This window comes from Bombina bombina, chromosome 6 (assembly GCF_027579735.1).
Source record: "Bombina bombina isolate aBomBom1 chromosome 6, aBomBom1.pri, whole genome shotgun sequence".
In the NCBI taxonomy this organism is placed as follows: Eukaryota; Metazoa; Chordata; class Amphibia; order Anura; family Bombinatoridae; genus Bombina; species Bombina bombina.
Window position 1 is genome coordinate 466,139,818 of NC_069504.1, and position 23,159 is coordinate 466,162,976.

At 42.5% G+C, this 23,159-nt stretch overlaps 1 protein-coding gene across 1 annotated transcript in view; it reads left to right on the forward strand.

The window, feature by feature from the left end:
* Positions 1-23,159, forward strand: part of FAM13B (family with sequence similarity 13 member B) — a 794,661-nt gene that overhangs the window by 287,544 nt on the left and 483,958 nt on the right. The window lies entirely within an intron of this gene.

Here is a 23,159-nt window from a genome sequence, read left to right on the forward strand (position 1 = left end):
AAATACTATATTTTAAGATGTCTTTATAAGGTGGATTAAGGTGATATACAAAGTATTTGATTTACCTGTCTGAATAAGAAGTCATTATATTGTTAAATATTAAACACTAAGTCTAAGATAAATGAGAGGCTAGATATTAACCTTTGCAAAGTGTTTTTAATACAAGGGAGACGTCCCAGACTTAAGTATATAGTCACACATCAATTTATATTTTAAATATTCTGTCATCCAACTCGAAAAATGATCTTGTTCTTATCATTGTTTTTATGTATGTTTGATTTAATATATGTTTCTCCTGTTAAGTGTGGTCAGTCCACGGGTCATCATTACTTCTGGGATATTAACTCCTCCCCAACAGGACGTGCAAGAGGATTCACCCAGCAGAGCTGCTATATAGCTCCTCCCCTCTACGTCACCCCCAGTCATTCTCTTGCACCCAACGAATAGATAGGATGTGTGAGAGGACTGTGGTGATTATACTTAGTTTTATACCTTCAATCAAAAGTTTGTTATTTTATAATAGCACCGGAGTGTGTTATTCCTTCTCTGGTAGAATTTGAAGAAGAATCTACCTGAGTTTTTTCTATGATTTTAGCCGGCGTAGTTAAGATCATATTGCTGTTTCTCGGCCATCTGAGGAGAGGTAAACTTCAGATCAGGGGACAGCGGGCAGATTAATCTGCAAGAGGTATGTAGCAGCTTATTATTTTCTGACAATGGAATTGATGAGAAAATTCTGCCATACCGATATAATGTAAACTCAGCCTTAAATGCAGTAGCAGCAACTGGTATCAGGCTGTCATGTATGTATATTTTACACTTCAGTATTCTGGGGAATGGCACTTCACTGGAATTATACTGTATGCATAAGACTTTAGCCTATTTTGCAGGGACTAGCAACAGGCTTTTTAATAACACTTAATTTATTTATGTTAAACGTTTTTTGCTGGCATGTAAAATCGTTTAATTTTCTGAGGTACTGGGTGAAAAAATGTTTTGGGCACTATTTTTTCCACTTGGCAGTCGTTTTTATTTAATTTATGACAGTTTACTGATCTCTCTCACTGTTGTGTATGAGGGGGAGGGGCCTTTTTTGGCGCTTTTGCTACGCATCAAAAAATTCAGTCAGAAGTTTATTGTCTTCCCTGCATGATCCGGTTCATCTCTACAGAACTCAGGGGTCTTCAAAACTTGTTTTGAGGGAGGTAATCACTCACAGCAGAGCTGTGAGATTGTAGTTGACTGTGATAAAAAACGTTTATTTCTGTATTTTTTTTATTTATTTTTTTCTGCTATCAGGGTTAGTTATCCTTTGCTAATGGGAGCAATCCTTTGCTAAAAGTGTGTTTTTTACAAAGATTTGATGCTGTAACTTTTCAGTTTATCAATTTTCAACTGTCATAACTTTTTCTGTGCTTCTTATAGGCACAGTACGTTTTCATATTATAGTAAATTACTTGAAAAGTATTTCCAAGTTGCTAGTTTATTTGCTAGTGTGTTAAACATGTCTGATTCAGAGGAAGATATCTGTGCTATATGTGCTAAAGCCAAAGTGGAGCCCAATAGAAATTTATGTACTAACTGTATTGATGCTACTTTAAATAAAAGTCAATCTATACAAATTGAACATATTTCACCAAACAACGAGGGGAGAGTTATGCCGACTAACTCGCCTCACGTGTCAGTACCTGCATCTCCCGCTCGGGAGGTGCGTGATATTGTAGCGCCGAGTACATCTGGGCGGCCATTACAAATCACATTACAGGATATGGCTACTGTTATGACTGAAGTTTTGGCTAAATTACCAGAACTAAGAGGTAAGCGTGATCACTCTGGGGTGAGAACAGAGTGCGCTGATAATATTAGGGCCATGTCAGACACTGCGTCACAATTGGCAGAACATGAGGACGGAGAGCTTCATTCTGCGGGTGACGGTTCTGATCCAAACAGACTGGATTCAGATATTTCAAATTTTAAATTTAAGCTGGAAAACCTCCGTGTATTACTAGGGGAGGTGTTAGCGGCTCTGAATGATTGTAACACTGTTGCAATACCAGAGAAATTGTGTAGGTTGGATAAATATTTTGCGGTACCGTCGAGTACTGACGTTTTTCCTATACCTAAGAGACTTACTGAAATTGTTACTAAGGAGTGGGATATACCCGGTGTGCCGTTCTCACCCCCTCCAATATTTAGAAAGATGTTTCCAATAGACGCCACCACACAGGACTTATGGCAAACGGTCCCTAAGGTAGAGGGAGCAGTTTCTACTTTAGCTAAGCGTACCACTATCCCGGTGGAGGATAGCTGTGCCTTTTCAGATCCAATGGATAAAAAGTTAGAGGGTTACCTTAAGAAAATGTTTGTTCAACAAGGTTTTATATTGCAACCTCTTGCATGCATTGCGCCTGTCACGGCTGCAGCAGCATTTTGGTTTGAGTCTCTGGAAGAGACACTTGAATCAGCTCCATTAGATGAGATTACACACAAGCTTAAAGCCCTTAAGTTAGCTAACTCATTTCTTTCGGATGCCGTAGTACACTTAACTAAACTTACGGCTAAGAATTCCGGATTCGCCATTCAGGCTTGCAGAGCACTGTGGCTAAAATCCTGGTCAGCTGATGTTACTTCTAAATCTAAATTGCTTAATATTCCTTTCAAAGGGCAGACCTTATTCGGGCCCGGGTTGAAAGAAATTATCGCTGACATTACAGGAGGTAAAGGCCATGCCCTGCCTCAAGACAGAGCCAAACCTAAGGCTAGACAGCCTAATTTTCGTTCCTTTCGTAATTTCAAAGCAGGAGCAGCATCAACTTCCTCTGCACCAAAACAGGAAGGAGCTGTTGCTCGCTACAGACAAGGCTGGAGACCTAACCAGTCCTGGAACAAGGGCAAGCAGGCCAGGAAACCTGCTGCTGCCCCTAAGACAGCATGAATCGAGGGCCCCCGATCCGGGAACGGATCTAGTGGGGGGCAGACTTTCTCTCTTCGCCCAGGCTTGGGCAAGAGATGTCCAGGATCCCTGGGCGTTAGAGATCATATCTCAGGGATACCTTCTGGACTTCATATCCTCTCCCCCAAGAGGGAGATTTCATCTGTCAAGGTTGTTAACAAACCAAATAAAGAAAGAGGCGTTTCTACGCTGCGTACAAGATCTTTTATTAATGGGAGTGATCCATCCGGTTCCGCGGTCGGAACAAGGACAAGGGTTTTACTCAAATCTGTTTGTGGTTCCCAAAAAAGAGGGAACTTTCAGGCCAATCTTGGATTTAAAGATCCTAAACAAATTCCTAAGAGTTCCATCGTTCAAAATGGAAACTATTCGGACAATTTTACCCATGATCCAAAAGGGTCAGTACATGACCACAGTGGATTTAAAGGATGCTTACCTTCACATACCGATTCACAAAGATCATTACCGGTATCTAAGGTTTGCCTTTCTAGACAGGCATTACTAGTTTGTAGCTCTTCCATTCGGATTGGCTACGGCTCCAAGAATCTTCACAAAGGTTCTGGGTGCTCTTCTGGCGGTACTAAGACCGCGAGGAATTTCGGTAGCTCCGTACCTAGACGACATTCTGATACAAGCTTCAAGCTTTCAAACTGCCAAGTCTCATACAGAGTTAGTACTGGCATTTCTAAGGTCGCATGGATGGAAGGTGAACGAAAAGAAGAGTTCTCTCTTTCCACTCACAAGAGTCCCCTTCTTGGGGACTCTTATAGATTCTGTAGAAATGAAGATTTACCTGACAGAAGACAGGTTAACAAAGCTTCAAAATGCATGCCGTGTCCTTCATTCCATTCAACACCCGTCAGTAGCTCAATGCATGGAGGTGATCGGCTTAATGGTAGCGGCAATGGACATAGTACCCGTTGCACGCCTACATCTCAGACCGCTGCAATTGTGCATGCTAAGTCAGTGGAATGGGGATTACTCAGACTTGTCCCCTACTCTGAATCTGGATCAAGAGACCAGAATTTCTCTTCTATGGTGGCTTTCTCGGCCACATCTGTCCAGGGGGATGCCATTCAGCAGGCCGGACTGGACAATTGTAACAACAGACGCCAGCCTACTAGGTTGGGGCGCTGTCTGGAATTCTCTGAAGGCTCAGGGACAATGGAATCAGGAGGAGAGTCTCCTACCAATAAACATTCTGGAATTGAGAGCAGTTCTCAATGCCCTTCTGGCTTGGCCCCAGTTAACAACTCGGGGGTTCATCAGGTTTCAGTCGGACAACATCACGACTGTAGCTTACATCAACCATCAGGGAGGGACAAGAAGCTCCCTAGCAATGATGGAAGTATCAAAGATAATTCGCTGGGCAGAGTCTCACTCTTGCCACCTGTCAGCAATCCACATCCCGGGAGTGGAGAACTGGGAGGCGGATTTCTTAAGTCGTCAGACTTTTCATCCGGGGGAGTGGGAACTTCATCCGGAGGTCTTTGCCCAAATACTTCGACGTTGGGGCAAACCAGAGATAGATCTCATGGCGTCTCGACAGAATGCCAAGCTTCCTCGTTACGGGTCCAGATCCAGGGACCCGGGAGCGGTTCTGATAGATGCTTTGACAGCACCTTGGACCTTCGGGATGGCTTATGTGTTTCCACCCTTCCCGATGCTTCCTCGATTGATTGCCAGAATCAAACAGGAGAGAGCATCAGTGATTCTAATAGCGCCTGCATGGCCACGCAGGACTTGGTATGCAGATCTAGTGGACATGTCATCCTGTCCACCTTGGTCTATACCTCTGAAACAGGACCTTCTGATCCAGGGTCCCTTCAAACATCAAAATCTAATTTCTCTGAAGCTGACTGCTTGGAAATTGAACGCTTGATTTTATCAAAACGTGGTTTTTCTGAGTCAGTTATTGATACCTTAATACAGGCTAGGAAGCCTGTTACCAGAAAGATTTACCATAAGATATGGCGCAAATACTTATATTGGTGCGAATCCAAGAGTTACTCATGGAGTAAGGTTAGGATTCCGAGGATATTGTCTTTTCTACAAGAAGGTTTAGAAAAGGGTTTATCCGCTAGTTCCTTAAAGGGACAGATTTCAGCTCTGTCCATTCTTTTACACAAACGTCTGTCAGAAGTTCCGGACGTTCAAGCTTTTTGTCAGGCTTTAGCTAGGATCAAGCCTGTGTTTAAAACTGTTGCTCCACCATGGAGTTTGAACTTAGTTCTTAATGTTTTACAGGGTGTTCCGTTTGAACCCCTTCATTCCATTGATATCAAGCTGTTATCTTGGAAAGTTCTATTTTTAATGGCGATTTCCTCGGCTCGAAGAGTCTCTGAGTTATCCGCTTTACATTGTGATTCTCCTTATCTGATTTTTCATTCAGACAAGGTAGTTCTGCGTACTAAACCTGGGTTCCTACCTAAGGTGGTCACTAACAGGAATATCAATCAAGAGATTGTGGTTCCATCTTTGTGTCCTAATCCTTCTTCGAAGAAGGAACGTCTGCTACACAATCTAGATGTAGTCCGTGCCCTGAAATTTTATCTACAGGCAACTAAGGATTTTCGACAAACGTCTTCCCTGTTTGTCGTTTATTCTGGTCAGAGGCGAGGTCAAAGAGCTTCGGCTACCTCTCTCTCTTTTTGGCTTCGTAGCATAATTCGGTTAGCCTATGAGACTGCTGGACAGCAGCCTCCTGAAAGAATTACAGCACATTCTACTAGAGCTGTGGCTTCCACTTGGGCCTTTAAGAATGAGGCTTCTGTTGAACAGATTTGCAAGGCTGCAACTTGGTCTTCTCTTCATACTTTTTCCAAATTTTACAAATTTGACACTTTTGCTTCTTCGGAGGCTGTTTTTGGGAGAAAGGTTCTTCAGGCAGTGGTTCCTTCCGTATAAAGAGCCTGCCTGTCCCTCCCGTCATCTGTGTACTTTAGCTTTGGTATTGGTATCCCAGAAGTAATGATGACCCGTGGACTGACCACACTTAACAGGAGAAAACAAAATTTATGCTTACCTGATAAATTCCTTTCTCCTGTAGTGTGGTCAGTTCACGGCCCGCCCTGTTTTTTATGGCAGGTAAAAAAAAATTTGAATTATACTCCAGTCACCACTACACCCTTTGGCTTCTCCTTTCTCGTTGGTCCTTGGTCGAATGACTGGAGGTGACGTAGAGGGGAGGAGCTATATAGCAGCTCTGCTGGGTGAATCCTCTTGCACGTCCTGTTGGGGAGGAGTTAATATCCCAGAAGTAATGATGACCCGTGGACTGACCACACTACAGGAGAAAGGAATTTATCAGGTAAGCATAAATTTTGTTTTTTAGATCATCAATTAGTAATAAATATACGTATAAAAATCATCATCTCCCTATCATCCTTTAAGCTTTTTTAGCGCTCCCAAACTTTAATGATTTATTTGTTTGTACTATAAAGTGGTTATCATAGGGAAGATTACCTGTGAGGGAGCTAAAGGATAACAACTTGGCGCTTATCTTAAACTAAACCATATACTATATTAGACTCCATATCCATGAGGTTATTTCTAACAGACCAGTGACGTTGCAAGCTTGCTTCGGCATGTCTTGCCCTCCGGACCTCCTTAAGGCCCTCTGTGGCTCAGTGTATGGAGGTAATTGGTCTCATGGTGTCCAGCATGGACATCATTTCCTTTGCCAGGTTCCGTCTCAGACTGCTGCAACTGTGCATGCTGAGACAATGGAATGGCGATCATTCAGATCTGTCTCAACAGATCTTTCTGGACAACTGGTCGAGAGAATCGCTCTCTTGGTGGCTCTGTCCAGATCATCTGTTCCGAGGGACATCCTTCTTAAGACCGTCCTGGGAGATTGTTTCTACGGCTGCAAGTCTATCAGGATGGGGAGCTGTTTGGGGTGCCGAGAAGGCACAGGGCCTGTGGTCTCAGTAGGAACGCTCCCTCCCGATCAACATTCTGGAACTTAGAGAAATCTTCAATGCTCTGAAGGCTTGGCCCCTTCTGGGTTTGTCCCGGTTTATCAGATTCCAATCAGACAATATAACCTCAGTGGCTTACATCAACTATCGGGGGGAACGAGAAGCTCCCTAGCAATGAGGGGATGTATCTCGAATTCTGGAGTGGGCGGAGACCCACAGCTGTCAGCAATCTACATTTCAGGTGTGGACAACTGGGAAGCGGATTTGCTCAGCAGACAATCCTTTCATCCGGGAGAATGGTCTCTCCATCCCGAAGTGTTTGCGGAGATATGCAACAAGTGGGGGACGCCCGAGATAGATCTCATGGTGTCTCATCTCAATACCAAGCTACCCAGATATGGGTCGAGGTCAAGGGATCCTCAGGCGGAGCTAATAGATGCATTAGCAGTGCCTTGGAGGTTCAGTTTAATTGACCTTTTTACGCCGTTACCACTTCTTCCTTGTGTAGTGGCCCACATCAAGCAGGAGCAGGCATCAGTGATGCTGATTGCTCCATCGTGGATCCAGGGGATCTGGTGAGGATGTCATCTTCTCCTCCGTGGAAGTTACCTTGTCACAGGGATCTGCTGGAACAAGGTCCTTTTGTTCATCAAAATCTAGATTCTCTGAGGCTGACTATGGAGATTGAACACTTAGTCCTAGCCAAGAGAGAGTGATTTATACTCTCATTCAAGCTCGTAAGCCGGTTACTCGTCGCATCTATCATAAGGTGTGGAGAACTTACTTATTCTGGTGTGAAGAGCGTGGATTTTCCTGGCATAAAGGTTGCCAGGATCCTATCGTTTCTCCAGGATAGACTGGAGAAGGGCCTTTCTGTCAGTTCCCTGAGGGGACAGATTTCGGCCCTATCTGTTTTACTTCACAAGAGGCTCTCAGAGCTTCCCGATGTGCAGTCCTTAGTTAAGACTCTGATTAGGGTCAGACCTGTGTTTAGATCTAAGGCTGCTCCTTGGATCTAAACGTTCTTAAGGTTTTGCAATGGGCTCAGTTTGAGCCTATGCATGAGATTGACATTACATTGTTGTCCTGGAAGGTTCTTTTTCTGCTGGCTATTGCTTCTACGCGTAGAGTATCTGAGATTGCTGCCTTACAATGTGAGCCTCCTTATCTGATGTTCCATTCTGATTATGCTGTCCTACGTACTAAGTTAGGTTTTCTTCCTAAGGTCATGTCAGACCGCAACATCAATCAATAGATTATGGTTCCTTCCTTGTGTCCAAATTCTCCTTATGCGAAGGAACGTTTGCTTCATAATCTGGACGTAGTTCTCCTCTTGAAGTTCTACCTTCTGGCTACTATGGATTTTAGACAAACTTCCTTTTGTTTGTTGTTTATTCAGGGAAGCATAAGGGACAGAAGGTCTCTTCGACTTCCTTATCTTTTTGGTTAAGGAGTGCCTTGCTTATGAGACAGCGGGACATAAACCTCCTCAGAGGATTGTGTCTCATTCTACTAGAGCAGTGGCTTCCTCTTGGGCCTTTAAGAACGAGGCCTCTATGGATCAGATTTGTAAGGCTATCAGCCAATCGTAATTAAAGGTGAAAAAATTCTATTGTCTGATGCAATCAGCCAATAGGATTGAGCTTGCATTCTATTGGCTGTTCCAATCAGCTAATAGAATGCGAGCTCAATCCTATTGGCTGATTGGATCAGCCAATAGGATTGAAGCTCAATCCTATTGGCTGATTGCATCAGCCAATAGAATTTTTTCACCTTTAATTCCGATTGGCTGATAGAATTCTATCAGCCAATCGGAATTGAAGGGACGCCATCTTGGATGACGTCATTTAAAGGAACCTTCATTCTGCAAGAAGACTTCGATTGAAGAGGATGCTCCGCGCCGGATGTCTTGAAGATGGAGCCGTTCCGCGTCAGATGGATGAAGATAGAAGATGCCGTCTGGATGAAGCTCTCTGCGGGCTTGGATGAAGACTTCGGCCGCTTGAATGAAGACTTCTGTTGACTTCAATGAGGACTGCAACTTGGTCTTCCTTACATACCATTGCCAAATTTTACAGATTTTATACTTTTGCCTTGGCTGAGGCGGCTTTTGGGAGAAAGGGTCTTCAGGCAGTGGTGCCTTCCGTTTAGGCATGCTTGTTCTTATCCCACCCTATTCATCTGTGTCCTCTAGCTTGGGTATTGATTCCCAACAGTAATTAAGATGAACCCGTGGACTCGCCACATCTTTGGAAGAAAACTAAATTTATGCTTACCTGATAAATTTATTTCTTCAAGATGTGGTGAGTCCACGGACCCACCCCTTGGTTAATTTTTCAAGATTTTTTGACTAAACCTCAGACACCTCCGTACCTTGTGTTACTTCCCTTTCTCCATTTACTTTCGGTCGAATGACTGGGGTTTATGGGTAGGGAAGTGATACTTAACAGTTTTACTGTGGTGCTCTTTGCCTCCTGCTGGCCAGGAGTGATATTCCCAACAGTAATTAAGATGAACCCGTGGACTCCCCACATCTTGCAGACATAAATTTATCAGGTAAGCATAAATTTTGTTTTTCTGAAAGTGACAGGGAAAAGGCACTTTATTAACGGCAGGATGAAGCACGATTTTTGCGCGCTTCATCCCCATGCCGTTCTTTGGTATGTCTCCGTCTCCTTTTATTTGTAGTAAGAGGAGCGGCGTCATTTTGGGCTATTCCTTAAGCAAGTTGTGTAGCCCCACCTTGGCTCCGGTTGAGATCGGAGCAGCGATTTTATTGTGTCAGTCTCTGAGTCGGCTTGGCTGCAGAGTCAGAATAGCCAGAGGTTTACAGAAATGTGCAGATATATCTTACAATGGTCTGCACCAGGGCAATGGCCTCAAATAAAACAGATGTTTAGATCTAGTGACACATGTTTAAGTTTTGTCTAGTGTAACACACATGTAATACCACTGTAGTTTAGTGGACTCTTGCCATCATGAAATTAATTTATTAGGTCATCTTAAATTAAAGGGACATGAAACCCACATTTTTTCTTTCATGATTTAGAAAGAGCATGCAATTTTAAACAACTTTCTAATTTACTTCTATTATCTAATTTGCTTCATTCTCTTGATATTATTTGCTGAAAAGCATATCTAGATAGGCTCAGTAGCTGCACATGCCTTATGTGATTGGCTCACCCATGTGCATTGCTATTTCTTTAACAAAGGATTTCTAAAAAATGAAGCAAATTAGATAATTTAAGCAAATTGGAATGTTGTTTAAAATTGTATTCTCTACCTGAATCATGAAAGAATTTTTTGGGGTTTAGTGTCTCTTTAATGTTTTATTTTATTTTTTGTAGTTTTCCATTATTTCAGCTGTCAAGTAATCTGTAGAGAGAGTTGAATCAAACAGAAAATAATTTGTAGGACATCCCAGTTTCTGGCATGAAAAATGTTTGGTTTTATTTCCAGATCCTCATCCTCCAGTCTCAGGGTCGGTTTTGTTTGAACACAATTTAGTGCTTGGTTGCTGAATAATTAAATTTGTGTAATAAATTATTTTGTAATAACGTGGTTTCCACTTTGTCAAAAGTACGCAAGTTGTAAATCATTTGACCAGGTGTTGGTAAGTTTTTTTTTTTCTTGACCTTTTTTTGCTGTTATAAAATTTTTTCTCCGTAATGTCATGGCTTTCCACATAAGCTCTCTGAAAGTTAATTCTGTTTTGTTAGTGAAAATGTTCTAGCATGCATGTTCTAGCGTCCCTTTAAAGTTGTTGAGTTCAAAACTGTTTTGCTTGTGGAGCTGTTAAAAGTAATTTAAATGCTTTTGCTTTAGCCCCTCTTTACTCAATATTGTCATGTAAGTCTTTCTTGTCTGTACTAGTTTTGTATTATTTTTTTGCTAATCGTATTCAGTTTGTGATCCTTATGGCTTATGATCCTAAAATTAATGTGTGTGTGTGTGTGTGTGTGTGCAGGGCCGGCCTTTGGGGTGTGTGACCTGTGCGGTCGCACAGGGCGCAACACCCCAGAGGGCGCCGCTCAGGACTGATCCAAAATTTGGATTCCACCGGTCCCAGGCACCTTCATTCCTGGACAATGCAGTGTCCCGGAATGAGCAGTGAGTGACACAGCCTCGTATTGACCGGTCCAGCGGTTTTACTTGTTGCGGTGAGGTGGCGAGGGGCAGCCGCAGACACTAAGCAAGGAACCCAGGAGACGCCGGTAAGCTTGGGAACTGGTTTAGGTGAATTGGAAAATGTCCTTGTATCAGCGATATTCCCTCACACAATCCGTCATTTCAATGGTGGTGGTGAGGTGGCAAGGGGCAGCCGCAGACACTAAGCAAGGAACCCAGGAGCCACCGGTAAGCTTGGGAACTGGCTTAGGGGAATTGGAAAATGTCCTTGTATCAGCGATATTCCCCCACACAATCCGTCATTTCAATGGTGGCGGTGAGGTGGCGAGGGGCAGCCGCAGACACTAAGCAAAGAACCCAGGAGCCACCGGTAAACTTGGGAACTGGCTTAGGTGAATTGGAAAATGTCCTTGTATCAGCGATATTCCCCCACACAATCCGTCATTTCAATGGAAGTTCCCCAGATATACCCTGTGTGTTTATGGATATTAGCCCCAGTTCTATCCCGCGCCCAATAATATTCTACTGAGAAACACCTCAGTCCGGTTTATTAATATGTCAAGGAAAACAAGCATTTACCTTCTATTTACTACCAGATTCCCCATGTTCGGGAGCAGTGGCACCCTTGGAACCCCCTAAACTACCTAAGTTTAAAAGTAATTCTATGTTTTACCCCATACAAAACAGGTGTCAGATATTGGAGATTTTTTAAAAAAGGGTGGAGGATGATCTCACTGCACTCGCGGAAAATGTAAAATCATGTACAGGGAAACCAAATTTATCAGTAATTGAAAGGAAGGCTTTAACTAAGCTTCAGAGAAATGAAGATCTAGTCATTAGGGCCGCTGATAAAGGTGGCTCTATAGTTGTAATGAACAGTGACCAGTTCATTTCTGAAGCTAGGAGACAGCTTACTGATGCTGATCAATATAGCCTACTAAAAAGTGATCCCACATCCAAATTCAACTATGAGTTGAAACGTCTACTTGATGAAGGAAAAGAACTAGGGATGTTTGAGGATACATATGAGTATTTACAAGTAGATAATCCCATCAGACCTGTCTTTAATCACCTACCGAAAGTCCATAAACCAGGCCCTGAGATACAAGGTAGACCAATTATAAGTGGTATAGGCTCACTAACAGAGAGACTCTCCCAGTGGTTGGATGCGATACTCCAACCATTTGTGGAAGGATTATCTAGCCATTTAACAGACACTAATCATCTTTTGGGACTACTAAAAGAAGAAAGATGGAATAAAGATAACATCTGGCTCACTATAGACGTCAAAGCGTTGTATTCTTCTATACCACATAGAGAGGGCCTTAAAGCCATAAGATTTTTTCTAATTAGATCAGGGCAGTTTGAGGAGGCACATTGTGAATTTATACTACGAGTCATAAACTTTTTATTGACTCACAACTATTTTGGCTTTGACGGTGACTTCTACCTCCAGAGATGTGGGACTGCGATGGGGGCTAAGTTTGCCCCCTCCTATGCAAACCTCTATATGGGGTGGTGGGAGCAGTCCCACATCTATGGAGATAGAAATTACTTTAAATCTAACATCACCTTCTACAAAAGGTTCATTGACAACCTGATACTAATTTGGCAGGGTGATATTAACCTTGTGGGAAACTGTATTGATGAACTAAACCATAATGGACAGGGCCTTAGCTTCACATTTGAAACAAATTTTACAAGCATTAATTATTTGGATGTCACCTTAGTTGGAAGACTGGGAGGTGAGCAAAGTACTATTGACACACATGTTTATCGTAAACTCTCAGCAAAGAATACTATTTTACATGCAAAGTGCAGCCATCCAAAAAAAGAGTATTCAAAGCTATAGCTAAAGGGCAATATGTTAGAACTTTAAGGAATTGTTCCAATAAGACAACATTTGAAAAACAGGCTAGTGAACTGAGAGACTGGTCTCTAGGGACTACCCTAGAAAGATGGTTATGGGCATTAGAAATGATGTAGGAAAAAGAGATAGGGACACTCTATTAATGAGGAAAAACATAAGGCATGCTAACGAGTATACACACAAAATGACGTCCCTTACGACTTACAGTGAACAATATGGAGCAATTTGTGACATCTCTAAACATTATTCCATACTCACAGCTGACAATGAACTAGCAAATTTGGCTAGGAAGGGCTGCAGGCTTGCCTTCAAAAGAGGTTTAACAATAGGCAATAGAATAGCGCCTACGATTCTTAAGAACAAAACTAGGAACACACCCAGCTCGTGGCTAACAACAAAAGGTGTTTTTAAGTGTCACATTACACATTGCATAGCCTGCAGCCATTTATTAATGGGAAATGATTTTAGAAGTGAAGCAACAGGGGAAAATTTCACTCATGAGAAATGCTTTAATTGCAGGGCTACTTATGTGATTTATTTACTGATATGCTCACTATGTAATTTGCAACACATAGGTATGACCTCACGTGAGGTCAGATCTAGAATTCGTGAGCATGTAAGCAATATAAATGCAGGAATTCTGACCACTCCATTAATTTCACATTTCATCCAACTTCATAATAAGAGCCCTAGTACTTTAAAGTGGACCATAGTCAAACATACTTCACCCCCACCGAGAGGTGGAGATGGAGATCAATTACCAGCAAGAGAAGAGGTCTATTGGATCTTAAGATTAAAACCTAGGAGACCATTTGGCCTCAATAGCGAATATGACCTCATAAACCACTGGCACTAACAACCAACTGGTACTAATTAGTTCAGTGGCTAACAATACACCTTTTTATTTTACCATTTTACCTCTTAAATATGAGTTTAGATCAAAGAAACACATAATAGAGGACTAGATTCAACATGCTATGTTGTTGCTTAAAATTGACAACAAATTTATCTCTAGTGGAATGCTTATTAAAATAAGATGTGATATGAGTAACATTCGGAATCATCACTCTACTGTCTGTTTACTTGTCATAATAAATGTATAGCATGGCAAAGTTTCAAATGCCCATTATATTATAGAAATAAATTTTAAAAAGGATTAGCAATGATCTTATGGAAAGCTTTGCAACACAACTATGTTTGAAGTTGAACACTAAGCCAATTTCCCTGATTTTGAGGATTGGCGGATTAATCCGTATTAGCTTTTTCAATTGGAATGTGTGTTGTATTTGCCTCTTAGACCATTGCACAAGTAGAAAACATTATGGCAGTAGGGTGCTCAGTATCTGATTGAATGTGTGTAGGGGGCATACAATAACATTTTTTTGTATAATGAGCAGGATTGGTTAGATGTATTATTGTTTTAACTAATAGTGTGAGATTTATTCTGTCTTAAACTGAAAGGATGACGGTCAATAATTAAGCTATGGCTACGGCGAAGGAGGGAGAAACGCGTCAGCATTAGTGCAAAAATAATCACACCTTTATTAATAACAAAAAATAATAAAAAGTCCACAATTCAAATAACAAGCCAGGAGTCAAAGCTAGAGCTGGTAGTCAGACGAGCCGAGTCAGGAGCCAAAGCGAGTAGTCAGACAAGACGAGTCAGGAACCAGGAGGGACGACAGACAGCCAGGTAATACACAGGAACTCGCAAACAGGTCTGAGACAACGCAAGGGCAAAGCATACTGAAAAGAGGCCCTTTAAATAATAAGTGATGACATAACAATTCTGAGACTGAAACCTGTCTCACACGGATGATGTACAACAGTCTGGCCTTAAGAGGGCGTGTAGGAAATGAGCAGCATCACACACTCTGCACCAGATTCAGCAAGAAAAGGTAAATAAAATGGCTGCTAGCAGCACATGGCAAACAAAGCAGGGAAAAAACCCCGGACAGTACCCTCCCCTCAATGACTCTTCCCCTGCGGGAGGACAAAAGGCTTATTGGGGAAACGGGCATGGAAGGCACAGAGGAGGGCAGGAGCATGAACATCAGAGGGGGAACCCATGAACGCTCCTCAGGACCGTAGCCCCTCCAGTGAACCAAATACTGTATGCGGCCCCTGGACATACGAGAGTCAATAATGCTGCTGACCTCATATTCTTCATGGTTGTCAACAAAGATAGGACGGGGACGAGGCAACACAGTGGTAAACCGATTACAAACCAATGGTTTCAAGAGGGAGACATGAAAAACATTGGAAATGTCAAGAGCGAAAGCCACAGAATTGACCCGTCGAAGTATTCGAAAAGGACCAACATAATGAGGAGCCAGGTTCAAATTTCGAGAGGACAGCCAATCCCTCTCACCAACCTGGTAGGAAGGTGTGGGCAGACGCCTACGATCAGCCTGGAACTTTTGGCGCTGCATAGAACGATGAAGGCAATCCTGAATCTGCACCCACGTGGAACAGAGTTGCCGGAGATGCTCTTCCAAAGCCGGAATACCCTGAGACATGAATGAATCGGGCAACAAGGATGGTTGAAACCCATAATTCTCCATAAACAGGGATAACTGGGAGGAAACATTAATAGCACTATTACGAGCTAACTCTGCCCAAGGTAACAGTTCAGACCAATTATTGTGGTGATCTGAGACAAAGCAACAGAGGAACTGTTCCAGAGCTTGATTAGACTGTTCCACAGCCCCATTGGATTGAGGGTGATATGCAGAGGAGGAGGAAAGCTGGATTCCCATTTGAGCACAAAAGGAATGCCAAAATCTGTCTACCCCGGTCCGTGATTATCTCCTTGGGTAACCCATGTAAACGGAAGACCTCCCGGGCAAATATTGTAGCAAGCTCCTGAGCGGTAGGCAGCTTCTTCAAGGGAATGCAATGTGACATTTTAGAAAAACGGTTAACCACCATTAGGTTAACAGTATTGCCATTGGAAACAGGGAGCTCGACAATTAAGTCCAATGAAAGGTGTGTCCAAGGACGCTCACCATTAGCAATAGGTTGAAGAAGACCCACAGGAAGATGTTCAGGTGTCTTATTCTGTGCACAAACTGAGCAGGAGGCAACATACGCAGCAACATCAGAACTAAGACCACCAGAATTGTCGAGTGACAGACCAAATCATTTGGTTCTTGCCCGGGTGACCTGCGGCTTTAGGATAGTGGTAAGTGTGCAAAAGTTTAGTTAGAAGATTCTCAGGAGCAAAGCACTTACCACTAGGTTTCTCAGGAGGTGCATTGGTTTGTGCAGCCAGGATCTCCTCCCCCAAGGGGGAAGTCAAATTAGTACGTATGGTAGCCAAAATATGACCAGGAGGTATAACTGGAGTAGGTACAGACTCCTCCTTGGACAGAGGAGAAAATTGTCGAGAGAGGGCATCAGCCCTAACATTCTTACTACCAGGCAGGTAGGAGACCACATAATTAAACCAAGACAAAAATAGCGCCCATCTGGCCTGTCGGGGCGACAAATGTTTTGCTTCGGATAGATAAGTTAAATTTTAGTGGTCAGTAAGAATGAGCACTGGTACGCTAGTACCCTCGAGAAGATGCCTCCATTCCTTGAGTGCCAAAATTATGGCCAGTAATTCCCTGTCGCCAATTTCATAATTGCACTCCGCTGGGGACAATTTCTTAGAGAAGAAACCGCACGGATGCAAGGAACAGTCAGGCGTAGGACATTGCGACAAGAGAGCACCTACTCCAGTCTCAGATGCATCGACCTCAAGAATGAAAGGCAGGACAGGGTTAGGATGAGCCAGTACTGGAGCAGCAGCAAAGGCAGTCTTAAGACTATCAAAGGCCTTAATAGCAGTAGTTGACCAATGGAGTGGATCATTCTCTTTACGGGTCATGTCTGTGATAGGTTTGACCAAGGAAAAAACATGGTTAGAACCGAGGTTGTTGTTTTTTTTAGATGTGGTACCAATCCATGCAAGTCATGTGAATTTGCTGAAGTTGAATCTTCATTCTCCTCCAGCCATACTGGTGAAACATTTAAAATAAAACATAACCTTACTTGTAACTCAATCTTTGTGGTATACCTAATTACCTGTAAATTTTGTAAAAAAAACAATATACAGGCCACACCTTCCGTATGCTCAAAGATAGAGTAAGAGAGCACCTTCTGTCTCTATCAGATAAGGAACCAAAGACACCAGTTGCTAAACATTTCAGATCTCATTGCGATAAACCCTCTAAATACTTTTCATTTAAAGCTATAGATCATATCCCAAAGCTAAATACCGGTAGAAATAGACATGACAAATTAAATAAATGTGAAACTTTTTGGATATTCACATTACAATCAGGAGCCCCAATGGGTATAAATGAAAAATCTGATATAAAATTGTTCACTGGGTAATAATATTAATCATTGGCTCTCACCAAGACTTTATTCTTTTCACTCATTTTTCAGTCCCAACAGGTATAAATGAAAAATCCTATACAAAATTATTTACTGGGTAATAATATTATATATAGGCTCACATTATTATTTTCATAACTTAATCATTTAATTTTATTTATTTTTTGACTTGCACACATTGCACATCTCCAATGTTTAGTCTTGCACTACATTTCAAATTGGTACACTTTTCATCTGTATGAGATATGGCCAGTGAATCCAATTGGCCTAGGAAATACCGTAATGTGGTTTTGTTATTAATGGAAATATATAATGTATACATCCATGCTCACTTTCCTTAAACCACTTATAACATTCCGTAGTTATTCTACTAATATATATATATTTTCTTAAACCAAGGCACAAAAATGTGTTTTTTGAGCTGAGTCAGTTGGAGTTTGGATGTATATATTAGTCAATAGATCACTCGTTAGCTGGTAACAGATTATATGTAAGTTGCTTGTCACACATATACAAAATAAATGTATGACTTTGATTGCTCTCTGTTACAGGCTCACAGTTTTTAAAAAAAAAATTCACAACCAAAAAATTTTTTTCACTTTTAATTTTTTTCACTTTTAAATACACCATTTATATTTCTCTTGTTAAGTGTATCCAGTCCACGGATCATCCATTACTTGTGGGATATTCTCCCTCCCAACAGGAAGTTGCAAGAGGATCACCCACAGCAGAGCTGCTATATAGCTCCTCCCCTAACTGTCATATCCAGTCATTCTCTTGCAAGCCTCAACCAAGATGGAGGTCGTAAGAGGAGTGTGGTGTTTTATACTTAGTTTATTCTTCAATCAAAAGTGTGTTATTTTTAAATGGTGCCGGAGTGTACTGTTTATCTCAGGCAGTATTTAGAAGAAGAATCTGCCTGCGTTTTCTATGATCTTAGCAGAAGTAACTAAGATCCATGGCTGTTCTCACATATTCTGAGGAGTGAGGTAACTTCAGAGAGGGAATGGCGTGCAGGTTTTCCTGCAATAAGGTATGTGCAGTTAATATTTTTCTAGGGATGGAATTTGCTAGAAAATGCTGCTGATACCTAACTAATGTAAGTAAAGCCTTAAATGCAGTTATAGCGACTGGTATCAGGCTTATTAATAGAGATACATACTCTTATAAAAGTGTATTTTAAAACGTTTGCTAGCATGTTTAATCGTTTTTTTATATATGTTTGGTGATAAAACTTATTGGGGCCTAGTTTTTTTCCACATGGCTGGTTTGATTTTTGCCTAGTAACAGTTTCCTTAGGCTTTCCAGTGTTGCAATATGAGTGGGAAGGGCCTATTTTAGTGTTTTTCTGTGCAGCTAAAAATACTGACAGAGACATTCAGCTTCTTCCTGCATGATCCAGGACATCTCTGGAGGGCTCAAAAGGCTTCAAAGTCGTTTTTGAGGGAGGTAAAAAGCCACAGTAGAGCTGTGGCAGTTGTTGTGACTGTTTGAAAAAAAAAAAAAAAACGTTTTTGTCTTTTATTATTCAGTTTTGGGTATTAAGGGGTTAATCATCCATTTGCAAGTGGGTGCAATTCTCTGCTAACTTGTTACATACACTGTAAAAATTTTGTTAGTGTAACTGCCTTTTTTCACTGTTATTTCAAATTTTGACAAAATTTGTGTTTCTTAAAGGTGCAGTAACGTTTTTTTATATTGCTTGTAAACTTGTTTAAAGTGTTTTCCAAGCTTGCTAGTCTCATTGCTAGTCTGTTTAAACATGTCTGACACAGAGGAAACTACTTGTTCATTATGTTTGAAAGCCATGGTGGAGCCCCATAGGAGAATGTGTACTAAATGTATTGATTTCACCTTAAACAGTAAAGATCAGTCTTTATCTATAAAATAATTATCACCAGAAGATTCTGACGAGGGGGAAGTTATGCCGACTAACTCTCCCAACGTGTCAGACACTTCGCCTCCCGCTCAGGGGATGCACGCTAATATGGCGCCAATTACATCAGGGACGCCCATAGCGATTACCTTGCAGGACATGGCTGCAATCATGAATAATACCCTGTCAGAGGTATTATCCAGGTTGCCTGAATTAAGAGGCAAGCGCGATTGCTCTGGGGTTAGGAGAAATACAGAGCGTGCAGATGCTGTAAGGGCCATGTCTGATACTGTGTCACAATATGCAGATCATGAGGACGGAGAGCTTAAGTCTGTGGGTGACATCTCTGATTCGGGGAAACCTGATTCAGAGATTTCTAATTTTAAATTTAAGCTTGAGAACCTCCGTGTGTTGCTTGGGGAGGTATTAGCTGCTCTGAATGACTGTAACACAGTTGCAGTACCAGAGAAATTGTGTAGGCTGGATAAATACTATGCAGTTCCGGTGTGTACTGATGTTTTTCCTATACCTAAAAGGCTTACAGAAATTATTAGCAAGGAGTGGGATAGACCGGGGGTGCCTTTTTCCCCACCTCCTATATTTAGAAAAATGTTTCCAATAGACGCCACTACACGGGACTTATGGCAGACGGTCCCTAAGGTGGAGGGAGCAGTTTCTACTTTAGCAAAGCGTACTACTATCCCGGTTGAGGACAGTTGTGCTTTTTCAGATCCAATGGATAAAAAATTGGAGGATTACCTTAAGAAAATGTTTATTCAACAAGGTTTTATTTTACAGCCCCTTGCATGCATTGCGCCTGTCATGGCCGCGGCGGCATTCTGGTTTGAGGCCCTGGAAGAGGCCATCCATACAGCTCCATTGACTGAAATTATTGACAAGCTTAGAACACTTAAGCTAGCTAACTCATTTGTTTCTGATGCCATTGTTCATTTGACTAAACTAACGGCTAAGAATTCCAAATTCGCCATCCAAGCGCGTAGGGCGCTATGGCTTAAATCCTGGTCAGCTGACGTGACTTTGAAGTCTAAATTACTCAACATTCCTTTCAAGGGGCAGACCTTATTCGGGCCTGGTTTGAAGGAAATTATTGCTGACATTACTGGAGGTAAGGGTCACACCCTTCCTCAGGACAGGGCCAAAGCAAAGGCTAAACAGTCTAATTTTCGTGCCTTTCGAAATTTCAAGGCAGGTGCAGCATCAACTTCCTCCGCTTCAAAACAAGAGGGAACTTTTGCTCAATCTAAGCAGGCCTGGAAACCTAACCAGTCCTGGAACAAAGGCAAGCAGGCCAGAAAGCCTGCTGCTGCCTCTAAGACAGCATGAAGGAACGGCCCCCTATCCGGCGACGGATCTAGTAGGGGGCAGACTTTCTCTCTTCGCCCAGGCTTGGGCAAGTGATGTTCAGGATCCCTGGGCGTTGGAGATCATATCTCAGGGATATCTTCTGGACTTCAAAGCTTCCCCTCCACAAGGGAGATTTCATCTTTCAAGGCTATCTGCAAATCAGATAAAGAAAGAGGCATTCCTACGCTGTGTGCAAGACCTCCTAGTTATGGGAGTGATCCATCCAGTTCCGCGGACGGAACAAGGACAGGGTTTTTATTCAAATCTGTTTGTGGTTCCCAAAAAAGAGGGAACCTTCAGACCAATTTTGGATCTAAAGATCTTAAATAAATTCCTCAGAGTTCCATCTTTCAAAATGGAAACTATTCGGACCATCCTACCCATGATCCAAGAAGGTCAGTACATGACCACAGTGGACTTAAAGGATGCCTACCTTCACATACCGATTCACAAAGATCATCATCGGTTTCTAAGGTTTGCCTTTCTAGACAGGCATTACCAATTTGTAGCTCTTCCCTTCGGGTTGGCTACAGCCCCGAGAATCTTTACAAAGGTTCTGGGCTCACTTCTGGCGGTTCTAAGACCGCGAGGCATAGCGGTGGCTCCGTATCTAGACGACATCCTGATACAGGCGTCAAGCTTTCAAGTTGCCAAGTCTCATACAGAGATAGTTCTGGCATTTCTGAGGTCGCACGGGTGGAAAGTGAACAAGGAAAAGAGTTCTCTATCCCCACTCACAAGAGTCTCCTTCTTAGGGACTCTTATAGATTCTGTAGAAATGAAAATTTACCTGACGGAGTCCAGGTTATCAAAACTTCTAAATGCTTGCCGTGTTCTTCACTCCATTCCGCGCCCTTCGGTAGCTCAGTGTATGGAGGTAATCGGCTTAATGGTAGCGGCAATGGACATAGTGCCATTTGCGCGCCTTCATCTCAGACCGCTGCAATTATGCATGCTGAGTCAGTGGAATGGGGATTACACAGATTTGTCCCCTCTGCTAAATCTGGATCAAAAGACCAGAGATTCTCTTCTCTGGTGGTTGTTTCGGGTACACCTGTCCAAGGGTATGACCTTTCGCAGGCCAGATTGGACAATTGTAACAGATGCCAGCCTTCTAGGTTGGGGTGCAGTCTGGAATTCCCTGATGGCACAGGGATCGTGGACTCAGGAGGAGAAACTCCTTCCAATAAATATTCTGGAGTTAAGAGCGATATTCAATGCTCTTCTGGCTTGGCCTCAGTTAGCAACACTGAGGTTCATCAGATTTCAGTCGGACAACATCACGACTGTGGCTTACATCAACCATCAAGGGGGAACCAGGAGTTCCCTAGCGATGTTAGAAGTCTCAAAAATAATTCGCTGGGCAGAGTACCACTCTTGCCACCTGTCAGCAATCCATATCCCAGGTGTGGAGAACTGGGAGGCGGATTTTCTAAGTCGTCAGACTTTCCATCCGGGGGAGTGGGTACTCCATCCGGAGGTGTTTGCTCAGCTGATTCATCGTTGAGGCAAACCAGAGTTGGATCTCATGGCGTCTCGCCAGAACGCCAAGCTTCCTCGTTACGGATCCAGGTCCAGAGACCCAGAAGCGACGCTGATAGATGCGCTAGCAGCGCCTTGGTTCTTCAACCTGGCTTATGTGTTTCCACCGTTTCCTCTGCTCCCTCGACTGATTGCCAAAATCAAACAGGAGAGAGCATCGGTGATTCTGATAGCACCTGCGTGGCCACGCAGGACTTGGTATGCAGACCTAGTGGACATGTCATCCTTTCCACCATGGACTCTGCCTCTAAGACAGGACCTTCTGATACAAGGTCCTTTCAATCATCCAAATCTAATTTCTCTGAGACTGATTGCATGGAGATTGAACGCTTGATTCTACCAAAGCGTGGCTTCTCCGAGTCAGTCATTGATACTTTAATACAGGCACGAAAGCCTGTTACCAGGAAAATCTACCACAAGATATGGAGTATATATCTTTATTGGTGTGAATCCAAGACTTACTCATGGAGTAAAGTTAGGATTCCTAGAATATTGTCTTTTCTCCAAGAGGGCTTGGACAAAGGATTATCAGCTAGTTCCTTAAAGGGACATATTTCTGCTCTGTCTATTCTTTTGCACAAGCGTCTGGCAGAGGTTCCAGACGTCCAGGCATTTTGCCAGGCCTTGGTTAGATTTAAGCCTGTGTTTAAACCTGTTGCTCCCCCGTGGAGCTTAAACTTGGTTCTTAAGGTTCTTCAAGGAGTTCCGTTTGAACCTCTTCATTCCATTGATATTAAACTTTTATCTTGGAAAGTTCTGTTTTTGATGGCTATTTCCTCGGCTCGGAGAGTCTCTGAGCTATCTGCCTTACAATGTGATTCTCCCTATCTGATTTTTCATGCAGATAAGGTAGTTCTGCGTACCAAACCTGGGTTTTTACCTAAGGTGGTTTCTAACAAGAATATCAATCAAGAGATTGTTGTTCCATCGTTATGCCCTAATCCTTCTTCAAAGAAGGAACGTATTTTACATAATCTGGACGTAGTCCGTGCCTTGAAGTTTTACTTACAAGCTACTAAGGATTTTCGTCAAACATCTTTCCTGTTTGTCGTTTACTCTGGACAGAGGAGAGGTCAAAAAGCTTCGGCAACCTCTCTTTCCTTTTGGCTTCGGAGC